At 39.2% G+C, this 18,721-nt stretch overlaps 1 protein-coding gene across 7 annotated transcripts in view; it reads right to left on the bottom strand.

Moving 5' to 3' along the window:
• The window catches only part of C5H4orf50 (chromosome 5 C4orf50 homolog), an 83,873-nt gene that overhangs the window by 23,286 nt on the left and 41,866 nt on the right, over positions 1-18,721 (bottom strand). For all 7 annotated transcript variants that reach the window (XM_074587549.1, XM_074587550.1, XM_074587551.1 and 4 more), the window contains one exon: positions 10,259-10,388. The gene's annotated coding sequence lies outside the window, so the exon portion shown is untranslated. The remainder of the gene's footprint in view (positions 1-10,258; positions 10,389-18,721) is intronic.

Raw genomic sequence — 18,721 nt, 5'->3', positions numbered from 1 at the left:
TAAAATACAGGTTCAGCTACTGTAAGAATGTCAGGCAGCAAGCATAGTTCTGGTCTGCGTTTCCTTCATTTCTACCACACAAACTGCCTGAGTGTGCACACATGATCACATATCAGAAAGACATGGGTAGCTTTATCTGGTTTTTAAATGCTTCAGTTCCAGGACAGGCAAGAAATTATCATTGAGTAATCATCCAAGCAAAACAGTGGGCCTTCAAGTGAGACTTAAGTAGCATATAAGTCATATGGTGACCTTCCATGCAGTCATGAAAGTCTGTCTCCAGGAGACAGTAAATAAATGTTCATTGTTCTCTCTCAGGCAAGATTTTGGGTTTGGTTTTTTTTTTTCTCTATATGCCATGCTAACATAATTCTTCTCTGAGCCAACTCATTCTCCCAAAGGCAGCAGGATTACTTTTCTATTTTCAGGAAGGAGGGAAATTGAGCTTCAAAATGCAGTGCCCCAAAGCCATACACTATAAAAAACCCCACCAATATCAGTGGAGGAACTGACGGGGATGAAGTAAATCCACTGTAAGAATCTTCTATCACTTCAGTCTTGACACAAAATGCAGAAGCTTTTTTGCCCTTGGAGTCTCATGAAGCAGACAGTGGCTTAAGGGATTCCTGGACTGAACAGCTCTGTCATCAGATGGACAGCTGGATTTTGGGGGTTTTTTATTGGTTGGACAGTTGGTTGGTTTTTTAGCTTTGATTTCTTACTATGGATGATTTAACTAACAAAGAGCTTTTGTATCTTCTGCATTTGGCCTTTTTTTCTCATTATTTCTGTTCCAATCTGTTGCAATTTGCTTTTGTTAGTCCACAGCCATTTTCCAGCAAAAACACTAATTTCAAAGATATTCAGTTAAGACCACGGAGGGGAGAAACTGGTTAAATTGGGTCCATCCACCTGCTTTCCCAGTATTGATGGAGTTCTACTTAATTCCAATCAACTTGCATAATTGACATCAACCCAAAAACCATCACACCATATGTCTAACTTCACACTTGTAACATTTAGACTTATTTCCCTTTGATATTTTAAGGCTTTTGGCTAAGATTTTTAAAACTTGCCTTCCTTAGGCTCCCAGCTATATTTAAATGGCCTGTTTTTTAAAAAGTGCTGGGTATGTCACACCATGACAGAGGTTTGAATGGTGCTCTACCTTTTCTTGATGGTGGTCACACATGTCACGAGTTAATCTTCAGAAAGTCTTAGACTGCACTTTTTGCAACACTCATATCTACCACCAAGCAAAAATCTTCCTATGCTCCTAGTGTAACAGAAAGATGAGAATAGGGTTTTTTCCGCCTTCCCTTGTGCCTTTGAAAATGAACATTGCATCTCTCCAGCTAATATGACCGCACATCAGTTCTCATCACCTCTTTGCACCCTCCTGTGTTCTAAGCCTTTTATTTTAATTGACTTAAGAAAAGGCTTCATTAGAGAGGACAGCATGCTGGCTAGCAATTAAAATATATCAACATCATTTCTGCAACCTTCCTTTGAATCCTAGCCCCTCTCTCTCATCTTTTGCAAAAAAGGGTTAAATAGTCTCTAAAAACAACGCAAAGACAGGGGAAAATATCCACAGATGTATCAAAATGTTGCCTAAAACTTTCATAAATTATTTTTGTGTTAAAAATTTCAGTCATTTTTGTTGATAAAACTAGCCTAAAATATCTTATCTAAAATATTTGTCTAAAACCACGTCTATTAAAAGCCCTTAGTGGCGCAAAGACTGGGGTTGTTTTCCATCCCACCAGGATTTGCATCGACAATTAGCAATGCTGACACCATCTGCATTTTAAGAGTGACTTTGTAGGTCACTCTTGAATCTAACCTAGAGTCTGAAGCGCAATAAAGTTGCGTTCAGCTTCTTTCTTATTGGGAAATGTTGGGGAAGTCACTTGGCCTCTCTGTGTCTTAATTTTCTCCTTGTAAAAACAAGGATGTAAGAACTACTCCAGTATTTAAACACCTGCTTAACCCTTTAGTTTATCTGTACCTTTAGTTATGCGTCTTTTGCTATTGAAGCTCATGAAATTTCTCTGTATGCTTAAATATACACTCAAGCGGTTTTGCTGATATGGCGTTGCAGTGTACATAGAGTATTCCCATCAGTATGGTGATATTAAAAATATTTTAAGCTAAATAAGAATGTATTAATATCATGAACCAAGTCAATATTTTCTTTCTTAAATCCCAGGCAATCATGTCCATGCTGCCTTTGTTAAAGAATCAATGTGGTACTTGGCTGCATGTGTTCAAATTGAAGCCATTAATCTCTTCTATTTGTCACCTCCAGATTAAAGTGGTTTCGCAGCCAGAGATAGTATAGCATGCTCCTGATGTTGAAACAAAGCCGTCTCTCAGGAGGCTCTACTTATGTGTAAAGGACAAAATTTGAATATTTTATGAATAGCACCATAAGCAAGAAGGAAATTGTTTATTCATTCAAGCTTTGATCCTGCCAAACTGAAGTGAACTATATATTACTATTGAATTTAACAGGAGCTATTTTATTGCAACTAAAAGCATGCGAGTAAGTATTTAATACACCATTAACAGTAAATAACCATTTTGTCCCAAGTTACTACAGTTTTTTCAAGATTGTGAGAACAAAGACCATATGTTTGCAACTGTCTGAAAAGTACCTGGTTATATTTTTTAATTTTGTTTTATTTAGAAAATATGTGCTTTTAAAGGCATTTCCTATTTTGTGAAACATATTTAGGAGAAGGAAATATATTTTTATTTAGACAATTTTTTAATATTTTGGTACAGAGCACTGAAAATAGGTTTGTTGTCATAGAGCCTGACCTACTGAGGTGTTCGAGGGTACCCTTAGTGATTTACAAAAACATCTAAAACTCACTTAAAATAATATTAAATTCCGATCAATATTTTTGGCTTTGCCTAATTTAGCAAATAATGAAGTACAATCAGAGCAGGTGGAGCAGAAAGCAGAAAGGCCCTGATATCCATTCCACTCGAGTTTTGGGGGGTTGAATAGCTTTGGTCTGATCTGATGGACTGAAAGCCACCAGCAGCTGGAGAGCGTTTTCCAGTTTAAACTCACTTATGAAAAATATTCCATAGTTAAAAGCAAAACCTATGTCGTTACAATTAATGTAAGCATGTATTTCTTAGCTAAAATTTAAATAACGATTTTCATCTCTTGCTGACCGTAGAGCTCAAGAAAGCTGGCAGACTGTCCCATGCAACCCAAGAGAAGTGTTACTTCACTTCTTGCATTTTTCTCTCATTGCTCACTCTGCATCTTTCCCCAGACGAACCCGCTAAACAACAGCAAAAGAGATTGGGACAAAGATGAACAAAAGCATGCCTTTGAGTGTCCAGCTGGGGACACAGTGTGCAGGACATTAGTTCTTTACCTCTGGAGACCCCTCTACAACCCTACTTAATGTGAATGTGCTAGATTAATTTGTCCCCCTGACAACGTAAGTCAATAATTTTTTATAAAAACTATTAAATTAAAAAGCATTGCTCATCAGCACTCACTGAATTTTTGCTTTTACCCAAGACAACTAGTTTTCCTCATCATCAGCTTTCTATTAACTTCCTCATTACAGTCTGGTATGGTATTTGCCAAGACAGATGTCAATTTCATCTGGCATAGGTCAAATGCCACCTATGTTAAAAAAAAAAAGTCTTCAACTAAATTAAAGAATTTAAAAAATATATTAAATCTGCATCTGTTGGATAAGCTATCCAGTATAATCATAGACTTTGAAGATCTTGTGTGAAGTGTTTTGATTAAAGCTTTACAAGCATTAATTAAAAATAAACTTAAACTTAACAAACGTGCGGAAACTACTGTATAGCAATAAAAAGCCAAGAATCACTGCATTCTCATTTAGGCGGGTAAAACTATCACGCCTTGACTAGTGTACAGCATAAACAAGGAAGATATCCCTCTCTTATTTGGCTATTATCTCCTCTTATTTTGTCAGATTTATCACCAAGATTATGTTGCCTGCAATTATGGGAAATTAATAATTTGCCCATTTTGATTTCAAGGGTAAAAATAAAAATTAAAAAATCCAAAAGCAAACAAGATTGCTTTCCAAATGAGTAAATTTGAGTTGTGTTTGTAATCCAGCAGGCTGCCTGATTTAATTTCTGTGGCAACGTACAGCACCGCCTGTGCCCTCCCCTGGACATGTACTACGCAGGGACACTTAGCATGGGAGGCATGTCCAGGAGTAATGACTTGGAGAATCTCCTCTCTGGAGGCAGAACAGCAAGAAGGGAACATTACAAAGCATGCTCATGTCTGAACATTAGTCACTCTGATCTGGGTTAAAAAAAATAAAAATCACCTTTAGACCTAAATACCTATTCGTACATCCAAAGTTACAATATAATACATATTCTTTTAAACAAAAGGGACCTACCACAGCTCCCTGCTGAAGGACTGGCTTGGTGGCTTTTCAAAGGCACCACAGAGCATTTTAAAAAATGAACCAATAAAAACATTTAAACAACTATCATTATTTACCGGTGTTAGCCTGTGCACACAGGGGCATGTAAAAGCAGGCAGTTATTTCTGTTTGCGTTCTAGGGTGTGTATAATGCAGAACTGCTCAAGTCAGGGGGACTTCTTTGGGTGGCCAGCACTACGTAACATTCACCCAGCAAAACTCAAAGTCAGATGTCCCATCTTACAGACCAAGCATTTTTGGTGAGGAAATCTGATCTTCTCACTCTTTTCCTTCATGTGCCGCAAGAACCTGACTTTTAAAGACATTGGGATTACCACAGACGCATCTAACTAAAATCTCTTTGTTAGAGGCACTCTCTACCTAGACAGTATTTTTCACTACTCTTCAGCAAGACATAATGTCTGCCTCTTACTTTCTTCAGTAAGTGAAATTGTAACTTTCTTAACCAAGCTTCACAAGATCCTTCAAACTTTGAAATCCCTGTATTTTGAGCCCAGAGGTCTTCACACACTAATGTTACTAACTTCTCAAAGCAAGCTTTGCCATAGCTGAGTACTCTTTTATTGTGCCCTTAGAACAGTTTTTCCATGTTACAGTGAATAAAACCAGGTTCTACTCAGGTGATCTGCAGTTGCTCTTTATCTCCCTGCTCTAATAATCTCCTTATCAATCTGTATCAAATCCAAATATCTCAGTGTTAACCAGGGCAGGAGGTTTGATTCTTAAAACTGAAACCAAACACCCTCAGCTCTCACTTTCTTTACAATTAATCCTAGCTTCAACTCCATCTGCTGTCACTTGGAACTTGCCTTTAACAAGACACTGAAACGCTGTTCACCCAGAAACATGATATCTAGTCAGGAATCACAAACAGATGCTTCAGTTTAAGAAAAAAAAAAAAAAAAAAGTAGCACAAAACCATTTTGTTTTGTGCATTTCTGCTGAATTACCTTAATGTACTACTGACCTTTTACAGGTTCTTTGGCGTTAAAGTGTCTCCTTATTAGAACATGCATGTATTTAAATTAAAAATGCTTTTGCAACAAAGACAATAGCATGGAGATGCACAGAGATGCTCTGAGGATAAATATTGGCATTAACTTTCACATGAAGAGTACAACTGCTACCTTACAAGAGCTGGCAACAGGCCACTGCTTTTCAGAGCAAGACTGAACTTCAAATCACAGAACTTCTCTCCTACAACTGCACTGGACACTTGTCTTCTCAGAAACCAAGCCAGAAACACTAGCAATTTGAACACTGATTTGAAATGTACATAGGGAGCATGAGTTTTCCAAGACAGTCTAGAAAGAGAAAAAAAAATATTAATTGCAAAATAAATTAGTTTCCTACAGCCTTTTTAGCAATACTACTCACTAGGCAACATTTTCTGATACAATACTAGACCAAGCTAGCAAATGAGTACTAATCCTTTGACTTGAAAGCAGTTTTACCTGATTGCAACAGCAGAGTTCATAGTACTTTGTGTGCTACATAATATGGGGTGCATGAAATGAGATACAGAGGAGAAATAGCATCGAGTTTTATTTTATTCCAGAACGCTTGGGTTACATCAGAATGTCAAATCACTTTTGAGTAACGCAGGTCTTCTTAAATCCTTGCCATTTAAAGTCTTTATTCTCTACTTGTCACTCCTTAGAAATGTGTAAATTTTATTTTTGGCAAAGTACTTTATGGCTTCCCTGCTCTAGGTTTTGGCATCTGGACTCCTGCTGTAAAGAGCTCACAAAAGATCACAAAATTGTTTAAAAATTACATTAGTTCTTTCATGCTAAAAATTATTATGGCTTCAAGTATATCATCTCAATCTTTTAGGGAACTGAAAGTGCTAAATCATAGTAAAAAAAAGTTCTCCCTTTCCTGTGGGAGAGAATACAATAATATCCTGGACTTTAACAATTATCCTTGACATAAAAATGCTTGTATTTAACAGCCCTTGAGAGAATCTTACCCACTTCACAGGACCCCCAAAGGACCGATTTGTGTCTGTGAGAATTTCACAAGAAACAGGAAAAAAATTACCTTGCCTGTTGTATTTTTTGATGGCAGTTCCTAGCTCAGTGGCATGGAGTACTGGAAGAGGCCCCTGGAACAGAGATCAGGTGGAGAGGCCAAAGGGGCAAGATAAACTAATTTATCATATGGCCATATGGTTTATGCCATTTCTGTATTCTCAAATTTGTTTTGAATGATATTCAGGGTGAACTTCTTTAAGCAGCTCAGAGAAATAAACCTAATCTCAGTGTACTTAAGGTAATAACTGCAAATGATGCCGTTAAAGAGCTGCCATAGCAGACCCAGAAGCTGCCTCAGCATTCAGAGCCAACAAGAAGCATGGAGAAGGCTAACCAGCAGTAACACTACCAAGAGCAAACTCACTTGGTCTCACCCTGCTGCTTACAATGACTAACTTGAATGTCTGCTGGGAGCTCACTGCGGGAAGGACCACAAATCCCAGGAGAAGCTAATGTGTGTCTGAGAAGGCACATCACATACCGCGTGCTAGGAACCAACCTCCATGTGCCGGTAAAGCCACTGAGCAATCAATTGTGTAAGAGACACCACTGAGCCCCCAGGAGAGTTTCAGAAAAACTGCCAGGACAATATATGTGCGGTACCAAGTACTATTGGCTTGTTACACGCTTTTTTCCAGAGCACAGCATTTAGTGTTTATTCTCTTACATCGCTTCTAAAAAGTGAAGAAAGCATGAGAGTGTTAGAGGTATTCAGGGAGCAGCACACCCACCTCTATCAAATTATGCAGTTCAGTGGTTGCTCCACATTAAATATCGATAGAATAAATAATATCTTTCAACAAACACTTGGGTTACCTTGGTACTTGTTGAACTCATAGCTGACTTACGCAACTCCTCATCTGGGTATAACCATGGCAGAAAACAAAAAGATGTAAAAAGCTGATGTGAAAAGCACGTGTTTAAATAGTTTAATATAGGATAGATATTTGCCTTTAGTGGTCATGAAGTCCTAAGTGGATATTAAAGGGTGATCTATGTTTCATAGCTTCTACTTTATCATGATTTGATTACATGGACTCAAATGGCAAGTAGATGTTCTGTGAGACTTGGAGACAAGCAACATAAAAGCCTCTCTGACCCCAGCACAGCTGTGGCATTCTCATGGCTGACTAGAAATTGTCCTATTTAAGATTTCTAATGTCTGGTTCCAAACCCATCTTCAGATTCACACCACCAATGACTGCAGAAAGGCAACTAGAGACAGTAATGTATATGTAAAAATTTAAAGCCCAGACTAAATATATTAGGCTAAATCCTATAGTCACTACTCTTCTTTCCTTCCTCCCCACATGCATATTTAGGTAACTGCCTTGCTTAAGCATCTTTAAATAATTAAACACCTTTGGCATTCAGGCAAATCTCGTGCTATTTTCAAGCAAAAGGTACATTTCTGGGCTTTCCTAGGAAGCTACCAGCTTGGTCTGCCTGTGCCCAGTGTTACAGAAAGCTGTAGGAATGCCTCTGACTTCACCCAGCGTTTCTTGCATAAATGAAGTGGCACACGTTCCTGCCAGCTCCCCTCTGCCAGGGACTGTGCAGATATATCCAAATTCTCTCTTAAGTCGGTGTCTACCTCTTCAGTCCATTCAGTTCAGTCTGGGCCATTTGGATTCAATTTCAGCTTTGCATGGCAACTTAATCCTCAGGAAGCAATGGATTTCGAGGGGGCTGCTCGAAAAATCAGCTCTTACTGTAATGCTGAGCAAGGGCTTCAGCCATGAAACTGCAATTTCTGCTTGCAAAAAATTCTCCTGAGTACCACAATATAAAAGCTGACCAAAAAACCCAGACACAAACATACGGTAACCATGAGCAACAATAATTCTTCAACTACTGTCTTAGTATGATGAAACACAAACAATTTAAACAGCCTAAAGAGCTGTTTGTAAATGTGAGTGTATATGCAGGGATCTTTCTTAAACCACACATTATGGAAGTTATTGTCGTATGGAAACTGTTCTTAATAAAGAAAATGGGCCTACTATTGTCTTTAATAAGGCAGGATCAAGCCCTTGATAAGAAGATGGAAACAACTTCCCTTTGAAAGTGCATAAGTCATTTCAGATAACACATGCATAAATCCAAATGACAAGACGACTAGGAGTAGTGACATTACCCTCATTGGGATTATGTTTAGAGAACTGGAAAGGGCAGCAAAGACATATATTTAAAATTAATTATGCATAGGAAGATGTGGAAGAATTGCAAAGAGTACCTAATTTCAAATTACAGATAGTAGTGGCAGAATACCCTGTGTACCTTTAATATTGCATCTGTATCAAAGTAGTATAAAGAAGATAATGTACTAAATTTATCTCCCAATAATAGAACACATTTTCAATAGTTAATTGGAAAGGGATTTCAGTTTTCATAAGAAAAAAAGGGGCAGGTGATCCTGACTCAGTCAGCACATATGTGCTGGTTAAAATGAGCCCATACCTCCACCCAGGTGAGCTGCAGCAAGTAGTATCTCCTGCCCAGCCAGCTGTCAGGAGCTATGAGAAATGGTTAGTGGTACTGCAGAGTCCCTGGAGGGAGTGAAATGGGTAAGGGGCATAACAGGACTGACCAGAAGAAACATTGAATTTACTGTGAAAGCGAGGAAACTCTGATTTGTGAAAGGGGCAGATGGAGCAGCAGGAAGGAAAGAAGTATTCAGACTCTCGTAATGAACCCGATAGCATGCGTCCTCCATTAATAGTAACGCAAACATTAATAGTAAGGCAGTCAAAGCATCAAAGTACAGACTATGAACTCTCATTTTTGTGGAAAAGTATCTATTTCAAGCCTACACAAGTTTTCAATAGCTATATAAATGTAAATTATTGTAACCGTTGATGAATATAGGATTCTGGTATCTCCCAGGTAATCAGTTTGGCACCTTTCACAAGAATTAAATCTATTTAATACAAATAAATCAATTTCCCATCAAAATTACATGTCAGCTTTTAATACATTTATTTCTATTGGGTAAAACTTAATTTGTCAACTCCTCCTTCCTGACATAAGAAGTGCTTAGCGTGCTGCCCTTGGATTTAGATCAGACTTTGATACCCTGGTTTGCTACGGACCATGCATGACCTTGGACTTAATCTCTCTGTACCTCAGTAACAGACAAAGCTGCTGGATTTTAAAGGCATGGTGATCTTGTTTTAGGAGTGTGGGCATCTTGAATGTGATCAAAACAAGCATTACACAGTTCATGAGAGGCAGGTAAATAGTTGATACAAATTGGATGGCTCAGCAACAGTGTACGACCCAAGTCTTGTCTAAGTCCAAGTCCTGGAACAGAACCAATGTAGAACAGGAAATCTAACCTCTAGTGCAAATGGGAAATATAATTAAACTTGGTATTTCAACTAAAAAAAGAGTAACTATATTAAGACCAACTTTAAATACCAGATTTTAGAACTATCCTGATGACATATATTTCTACTTAGTTTGCTGGCTTTTTTTTTTTTTTTGTAAGGCAACAGAATAGATTATATGTCAGTGATCGTTGCGCAAAAAATGTCAGATCCGCGTTTGTCATCAGAAATGGTTACATTGATTTTATCGAGTGTTTCAAGATCGATGTGCTGTATCTGAAAATTAACACTCCTAAAAATTAGCATACAGGAGTTTCTCTATCTAAATGAAACTATACAAAAAAGCAACATCAAAATTATACAAAAATTACTTAATGTCTTTTGAGATAGAACAGTAAATGTTCATTAGTATTGAACCTACCTTGTATTCTGCAATGAAAGTCATATTCCAAAATCCTAATTCGTCATCTACAGGACACTCTGAACCAACCATCAGGCTGCCTCTCCCCACTGTTTAATAACGCAGCCCAAACCAACTGGCAAAGTCATCCCTGGAGAGAAAACAAAAAGCATACAGCAAGAATACTATTTTCATTAGCTTTTCAAATCATTGACACGGTGTAAATGCAGGCACTGGAGCTTTTCTCTTCTTTAGTGAGCAAAGTCAATTTAACAGTGTCCCCAGTTCAGTACAACATTTCATTTGAGTTCTTACTATTTAGTCAATTGTTAACCCCCTGGCCAATATAGCATTCAAGGTACAATGCAATTTGAGCAGATGCTTTAAATGCTTTGGTTCAACAGGGACATAGCTTTCTAGTATCAACACTTCCTTATCAGTTCCATGAACTTCCCTATTAACTCTATATTTTGGAGATTAGAAAAACACTAGAAGTAACCCATCTTTTGCATTAGCTAGGTAGTCTAATACAATTTTCATCAAAATGTTGGTTCACAGTGGTAGTAAAATTACTGTAACAAAAGGGGACTTTGTTAAACAGACAAAAGAGTGAATAAAAAGAAGCAGGTGTAATAATATAGCATGGAAAAAAAAAGACAATATCTGAAAAAAATAGCTACTAAATTATCAGGGTAGGAATCTGAGAAAAACAATACTTCAGCCAGAAAAGGCTGATTGTCTTTCTTAATATTCAACAGCAGAATGAGTATTTGGGCATTTTGGGGTAGAAATGTGTCTTAAAGACATAAAGACTTTGGCTTTAAAAGTTCTTTCAGAACAGGTAGCAACTGAAAAATGAAAAGGAATCATGAAATTGTTAATTGTGCATACGCAGCTTTAAAGAGCTGACCATAAGAGACTCTCCTCCTGTTTTTCCTGTTCACTTTGCCTCAGTCTGTGTTAACCTGAGTCAATAATTTGTGAAGCTGAGGGTTTCCAGGGTGCAAAATACTCTGGAGTTGTACAGAGGAGACAAAGACATAATAAATGTCAAATATTTCCAATGGAAACACTTATCTGGAATAGAAAAGGAATGGTACCCTCTTTATTTCCTAACTTAGTCCACCTTCCTGCTACCTATCATTGCCTGATTTATCTTACAAGCTCTGATAAGGAACACAGCTTGCAGTATTAGTCATACCTGACAATGTTTTGGCTGTGCTCTGGAATTGGCCCAGTGAGTACCTTCTCTTACTCAAAAAGAAAGAAAAAATAGCAAGTGGCCATTTACACTAAAGCCTACAATTTTGGAGAAGAAAGGTGCTAGGACTTTTCAAAAATGTTTGTTCTATATATGGACCGAAATGGCTTTGGAAATTTGAGTCCAAGAGCTAACAGTAAATGAAGGTGCTCTTTGCTAGGTAGATTCTTACACAAACCTTACGCTCTACAGTGAAGACTGATTCTTGGCTAAAAGTACATTGAAGTGGAGAGAGAAACCAGGAATGACAAAAGCCAGAGTGCACTAATGAAAACATCAGCAACAGGTTCATAACAAAGTGGTTCTTAACATGTAATTAAGCAGTGGACCTCCTTTCCATGGTATACTGCAAATACAAAAGGTTTATGCAGGTTTGAGACAGGCTTGACAACCTAATAGAAGAAAAATCCATCAAGGATCACTGAATGGATAGAAACCAGCTCTGCTTCAGGAAGTCCTTGAGCAGCAAATGATGAAAGCCCTGGAGAGTATCAGTCTGCTCTCTTCTCTTCCCCAAGGTATCTGTTTTCAGCTGCTGGCTTATTTTTTTAAATGGATCTTCCTTTTCTGTCCACAAGCATATTTCTATCCTTCTATCCACAACGAAGTTGTCATTCTCTAAGAATGAGAAACAACATACCAATTTGGCTATTTGCCTTCTCTAGCCGTGTTCTAGTATGTGCCTGCGGAAGACATGAGGACGTAACTTTGCAAGTAAGAATAAAGCCAATTTTTAGGAAACTATGCCTAACACAACCACATCAAGAATTTGAATGCTGTATCGTAGTTGCTCAGAGGATGCCCACAACACAGTGTCGGCACACCTGGGGGTACCACAGGGGCACGGCTTGTGCAGCCCCTGCGCTGCCGTGACTCTGCAGCAGCAAAGCCCTGTTTGCCAGCAGTAGCCGCTGCTGTCTCATAACAAAAAGGCCTGAGAAAGGCTTCAAGGCATGAAATAAATTCTTAATGATGCTGCCTACTTTAATAACTTATTAAGGGCGTAGATATTAGCCAGAACCAACTGTCACATGCCACCAGGATTGAAAAAGCCGTGACCTGTCTGGATAAAATCTTAAAGAGCACAAGGAGAGCCCTAAGGGCTCTGGCAAAGGAAGGAAAACTCAGCTGGCTGTTCAATTTGTGTGAGCAAACCAGACATTACTTCTGTCTCATATAAAGCTACTTTCAGAGAAAGAGAAAAAGAAAATTCACAACTGCAACTGAAGCGACACAGCAGTAACAGGCATCAGCTCTCTGCGTGGAAAGTGAGGTATTATATTTGTCACAGCTGAGCTTATAAAAAGACTGTCAGCTGAAAACATATGTTGTCACGGGGTTTCATCAAAAGCCAGGTGAGTAAACAAAATGAACGGGAATTCCTGCCTAGACAACATCTGTTTCTTCTTTTTGACCCATTCCCTCTCCCCTCCCCAAAAAGTCCTCCAGCAGCTGGGCTCTGCACAGCCGGGCGCACGTGCTTCCCCAGCCCTCCGTACACAACACGCTTTGCCGTCTCATTTTATTTACCACATCTGAGTCAACCCGCCTGAAGATTTCTAATCCTGGCTGCGTGCTGTGGAGGGACAAAGGCCTCCAGCATGGCAAGACCGAAATTCACATGAAAAATGTGCACATTAACTGGCTCAGCCATGAGTTCTTAAAACTCTGGGGAACAGAAGGAGACTCCGCACATCCTCCTTTTCCTCCTATTTTAAAGAATAGCCTAATGTGTCATATGACATTTCCTTCTTAAAATGCACTCATAAGAAATCTAATAAAAAATGTTTTTTCTCCCCTCATAATCACTCTATGAGCAATATACACATAAGGCAATCCAGAATATACCTGGTTTTACAGTGCTTTGCTCCTTCAACAAACTGAAAATGCTCCATGGAAACAAACTTGAAGGCAAGTGACTACAATACTTACATTATTTGTTTCTGATATGGATCATTTAGCAACATAAAAAGCCCATCATCACTGGAAGAAGCTGTCTGTATCCTCACCACACATTATGATGTTTCTGGCTTTAACTATGCTTTAGTGAAGAATTAAATATGTGCTGAAGAACTAAGAATACATACAGATTTATAAAACATAATCATCAGAATCAAGAAGCAGGGATTCAAGTTCAAATCTTTGTCCTGCCTGACCCACGTGTTCCTTCTAATCCTTCCCCCTCAACACAATTTCATCTCTTCCTCCACCAGCCTCTACTTCTGGATGGATTCTTGTTTCCACATTTCTTCCCCTACATCTTTTTCCTCTCCCTCCTTACCTCCTTTAAGGTGACTATGAAAGAAACACCATTAGTTAACTCAGCCAGCTAGGCTTAAATCCTTAGTAATTTCACTGTGGCTAGTGGACTTTATGAATAATGAGACCCCATGTCACCAGAAACCTGACCAACACTCTTTCCCACCACCTCCTGTCACCGCGAGAGTTTAGGAGCACTCCTGCAGGAGACAGACAGCCAAGCCAGCCTGGAATTAAGGCTAAATCCTTTATTTCCAGCCACAAGAAATCTCAAAGCTTCTCAGCAGAGAGAAGATCTGGCTTCACTGTACCAGGAAAACCTCGTGTTTAGGGGCGTGGCAGGTGAGGTCTGGTGGGACTCCCCACGCAGGAGGCACATCAGATGCAGACTGCGAAAGAGCCGAGCATGTTCCTACCAGCTGCCTGTGACACGGCTCTGTTCACTGGTGCAGCTTGCTAAAGATCAGAACAAGAAAAGAAAGTCTTTTCTAGAAGTTAAGAATTTTGGTTGTCTTGGACTGCACGTTCCAAACACAAGTGTTATGGCCTGGACTCACCTTAAACCTACTGTGAGCAGTCAGAGCTCGCTGCCTCTCAGGTTACTTGTGCCCAGTCCAAACATAACCAGCAAGCAGCAAGGATAAAAATTAGGCATTGAAACTGAAAATTCATAGCTCACTGATGAAATATGTGATTGCCAAGGCACTGAAATTCCCCAAGAAACAGGCCCTAACCAAACTTTACCTGAATCTGTATGAGCCTCCACTGAAACTGGAGTGTAATCATCCTTCACAGGCTTCTTTGGATCACGCAGGTATTTGCAAGCTAGAGGTCTCAATTTACAGCTGTTTGATAAATATGAAAATTACTAACAATTCCAGGTGCGAAATGCTAAGGAGCAATTGCTGCTAGAATCACAGCTGAATTAGCACATTTAGAAGCCATTCATGCTCTCAGGGCTCTGATGTAGGGACGGCAACTCTTGCTGACAAAGCAAACGATTATCAGTGGCAGCAACAAAAGGCTCTTTTAACTCTGAACCGATCTGGGGATGAACCTCCAGTCAAGCTGCCTGGACACGTCTAGACCAGCAGCATCCACCAGGGATGCTGGATGTGGTAAAGCAAAGCTCACTCGCTGCTGAAAAAGCCCAGCAAGTCAAACCAAACCAAGAAAGTGAGAATAAGCAGTATCTAGAGACCGCTAGTAAGAAGAGGATGAAGGAGGCGTAGCCTTAAAACATCAGGCAGTAAGTATATCCTTTTCTTAATTTTTCCTCCTTTTCTAGGCTCCTTTCAGTCACACAATACTCCATTTCTGCAGAACATCATCACATGGGTTTGCTAAAGGGAAAAAAAATGACAAGCTTGTTTTCCGTTTCCATAGGTATCTCCTCTTAAACTACAACCAGCAAAGCAGCGAATCCTACTGTTGCTTCCCACTTTTACACACAGGGATACTAGGAATATATTTCAGTACTTTTTCAAAAGTTTTAGACACTAGCACTTCCCAAAAAATTATGATTCAGGCAACAGAATCACTTTTCAAACAAAAGTATTCCAAGGACAAAGCAGCAGTGCCCACGTGCTTATTGCACTCGGGTACCTCATGACATTTGGGGTGACAGGAATTAATGCTGGAATGAATCTCATGCTCAGGGAGGACAGCAGGGCGCAGACCTCGCTGCCCACCTCAGGTAGCCAAGTGGAGCAGCTCCGACCTGTCTCTTCTGATACACAGGTCTTCTTGAAAGCTAACCAAAGGGCCCAGGCTGCCTCAGACAGAAAACCACACGGATAGCAAAAACTTCTAAAAATGCATAAGATCCAGGAGTCTCAGGGCAGTGGCAAAACCACAGCACTAACCAGTACTGTACTAAGAAAATAGTCTCTCTTCCGTTAGCCAAGACGTCATTATGATTATAATGACTCTTTTAATGTTTAGAATATTTTACTGTTCTAGAGGGGGAATCCTGAGATACAGCTTGCTTAGTTATGACAGAGATTGCATGACTTGGATCCCGTGATAGCAGGGAGCTACCCTTGCAGATCTGTATTCCTCCAGCATCATTGGGCCCATCAGCATCTTGCTTTCTGCCCCCTCAAGCCAAGTTTCTTTTGTTCTAGTAAATTAACCAGCACCTGTCTATACAGAATATTGGGGATCTTTCCCTTCCCTTATTGATTTCTGGCGAGAGGGGGAAAAAAAAGAAGAGGATATTCAATCCGCATCCCAACCCACCCAGGAATTAAGACTGCTTAGAGGGTCTGAATAAAATGAAAGATGAACAACATGTTTGTTAGATGTAATAATGTATGCCCATATGGAAGGAATAGATAAACTGTTCTTTCCCATGAAAGAAACTGAACAGATTGCCTAGAAATAGGCAGCTCCCGTTCCCTTTACTGAGAGAAGCAAATGCCATCCAGATGGAAATTATCAAATGGATCAAACAGCTACATTTTATTCCCAAATGACCTTTGTTCTACTTATCACTCATTATACCAGGAAAACTCTTTTTCCTATAGCCCAAATACAGTCAAGAGAATATCATTTATCGTATGCTCATTCAAAATATCCTGTATTGAAGGTTTCTCTGATGAGATATTGATCTTGTCACACAAAATGGGGGAGAAGAAACGTGTCCTTCCTAATGGGAACATTCATTTAAGATTTCTGGAATCTGTTAATTCCCATTAAGCCCAACACGTGACTGAGGATTACACTGTCCTTGTAGCCCTGCAGTCAACTTTGCAGCCGCTTCCTGATGCCCAGGGTGACAAAAAGCCTTTTCAACAGCCCTATTGCTTGCCAGGTTTTACAAAGGTGAATATTACCAAGCCCCAGTGAAACCACCTTGAGGTTCTTCAGCTACTTTCATTGCTACTCATCCCATGGGTAAATATTTCAATTGGAAATTTGTACTTAATAAAAATAGAATTTAAAAATCACAAAAAATCATCATCTTTGAGCCTATATGATTATATATGGCATGTATAATCAAATTCAATAATTTAGGCGACATTTTCAAAGATGTAAGAGGAGTTAGTTACCAACTAAAATGGAAAGGCGAGGAAATCTGGATACCTAATGTCTTCTTATGACTTTGAAAAATCTCTGTAACATTTTATATGGTAAAAATCGTATTTGTTTAAGTATATCCTCCTATAATTTTCTGATTATGTTTATGGATGTTTATCTCTTATCCTATTGAGTTATATAAGCTCCGGCTATATCAGCAGAGGTATGGTCTTTTATAAGGGCATAAAACTGTTAACAGCTGTGGCTGAATGACAGGATTAGATCAAGAGCATCTAATTTAACTGGGCCACGTAACGTTACCTTTTATTTCACGTTAATCATTGAACATGAGTTCAACTTGTGTCTATCAGGTTGGCCTATAAATTAGGCAATAAATTAGAAGTTGATTTTTTAATGGGTGGTCATTAACAGATAACACAGAGTTCAGCTGCAGCAATCCGAAAATACCAAGGCTTCACGTGCACAAGGCAGCAGTGCAGCCTGAGGTCTGTGTGACTGATCTTTTATTCTCTTTGAGTGTTGATGGATGGGTGTCAGCTTTGTGATGGCTGGGGATGTAATGGCTTCTCTGCAAAGGGAAAACACACCAGCTGCTCTGACTGTGGGAGCAGCATAAACTCTGCCACGGGACAGAAGGGAGAGGAGACCCTTATGTATAGGGGTCCCAACATAAAGCACCCAGGTGGAAATGCAGTTCCTTCCACCAAAAATCAAGGAGGAGATTGGCAAGCAGATTCAGACATTTCGCACAACACTTGGTAATCAGTCCCCAAACAATCATTCTGGAGCAGGAAGGAGCCCCTGATGTTAAGCTTCCAGAGAATCCAGTGGAGATGCACAAAACAATATATTGCTACGACCTCTGTTCAACTGAGAGCTCAAAAACATTATTGCATAGTAGGTCATATATCATGACATTTTGAATAAGTCTTACAGACAAGACAACCTCTTCTGAGGGTAAAGCTAGGCTAGGTAATAAAATATGAACGTGTTTACATTTAAAAAGGGTCAGATTTATCCACAGCAGAAGTTATTACTCCTAGTAATACTGCCAAGGCAATTTTCTTATTCATACGCCATTTGTTTATAAAAGGCTTAACATACAACGTACAAAGTGCTGCAGAAAACAGCAGTATGTTTACTTCAAAATAGGCAAGAAGTATTTATTTTCATGCTAGAGTTTAGATTTTTTTTCCCAAGAACTACTATTAAACTGAGGCAGAGCCTTCTTCTCAAAATGGTTTATTAAACTGAAGGATGTGTCTTGACAATCACATTATTTTCTCCCCAGCATTCACTTTGCCAGTGCAAAGAGCAGCACTCATTCTTAGCAGACATGTCATCTTCTGGAGACTTGCAGGAATTTGAGGAATTGCTTTTAATTTAGAAACAGCAGAAACTACTTTCCCTCCTTTATGCTCTGCAAAGCTCCCAAGGAAGCATACCAACAAGGATTTGTTTTAATATCACCTTACTTAGGACACAGAAATTAAGAAGAAGAACACAAAAGAGGTCAGAAGCCCTCTAAAGGAAACACATGTGCTTATGTGATTTCCCAGGAGAACAGCGGTGACTGCAGGTACTAATCCACTGAAGAAAACTCTCCACAGCTCAGGCTGAAACCACACGTTTGAATATGCTATTTTATAAAGTTGTTGCCCTCTCTTCTGCATTGTCCTATTTTACCCTATTCAAGGGGAAACATGCACAATAGCAGTGCACAGATAAAGGACAGTGAATTCAGCTTAATTTTATGCAAAAGCTCCTGAATATGCACTAGATCCAACATATGCTCAATGCCTCACTTGATGAATGCTGCCTCTGATCTCCCAGGGCCTCAGGAGAATATGTCTGGTCAACAAGGCTTCAGATCTACATACACATTTTATTTCCTATTTAATATATTTATAAACTGGTACCTA

Source organism: Larus michahellis, chromosome 5 (assembly GCF_964199755.1).
Source record: "Larus michahellis chromosome 5, bLarMic1.1, whole genome shotgun sequence".
NCBI lineage: Eukaryota > Metazoa > Chordata > Aves > Charadriiformes > Laridae > Larus > Larus michahellis.
This window is presented reverse-complemented; position numbering and strand designations above follow the sequence as displayed.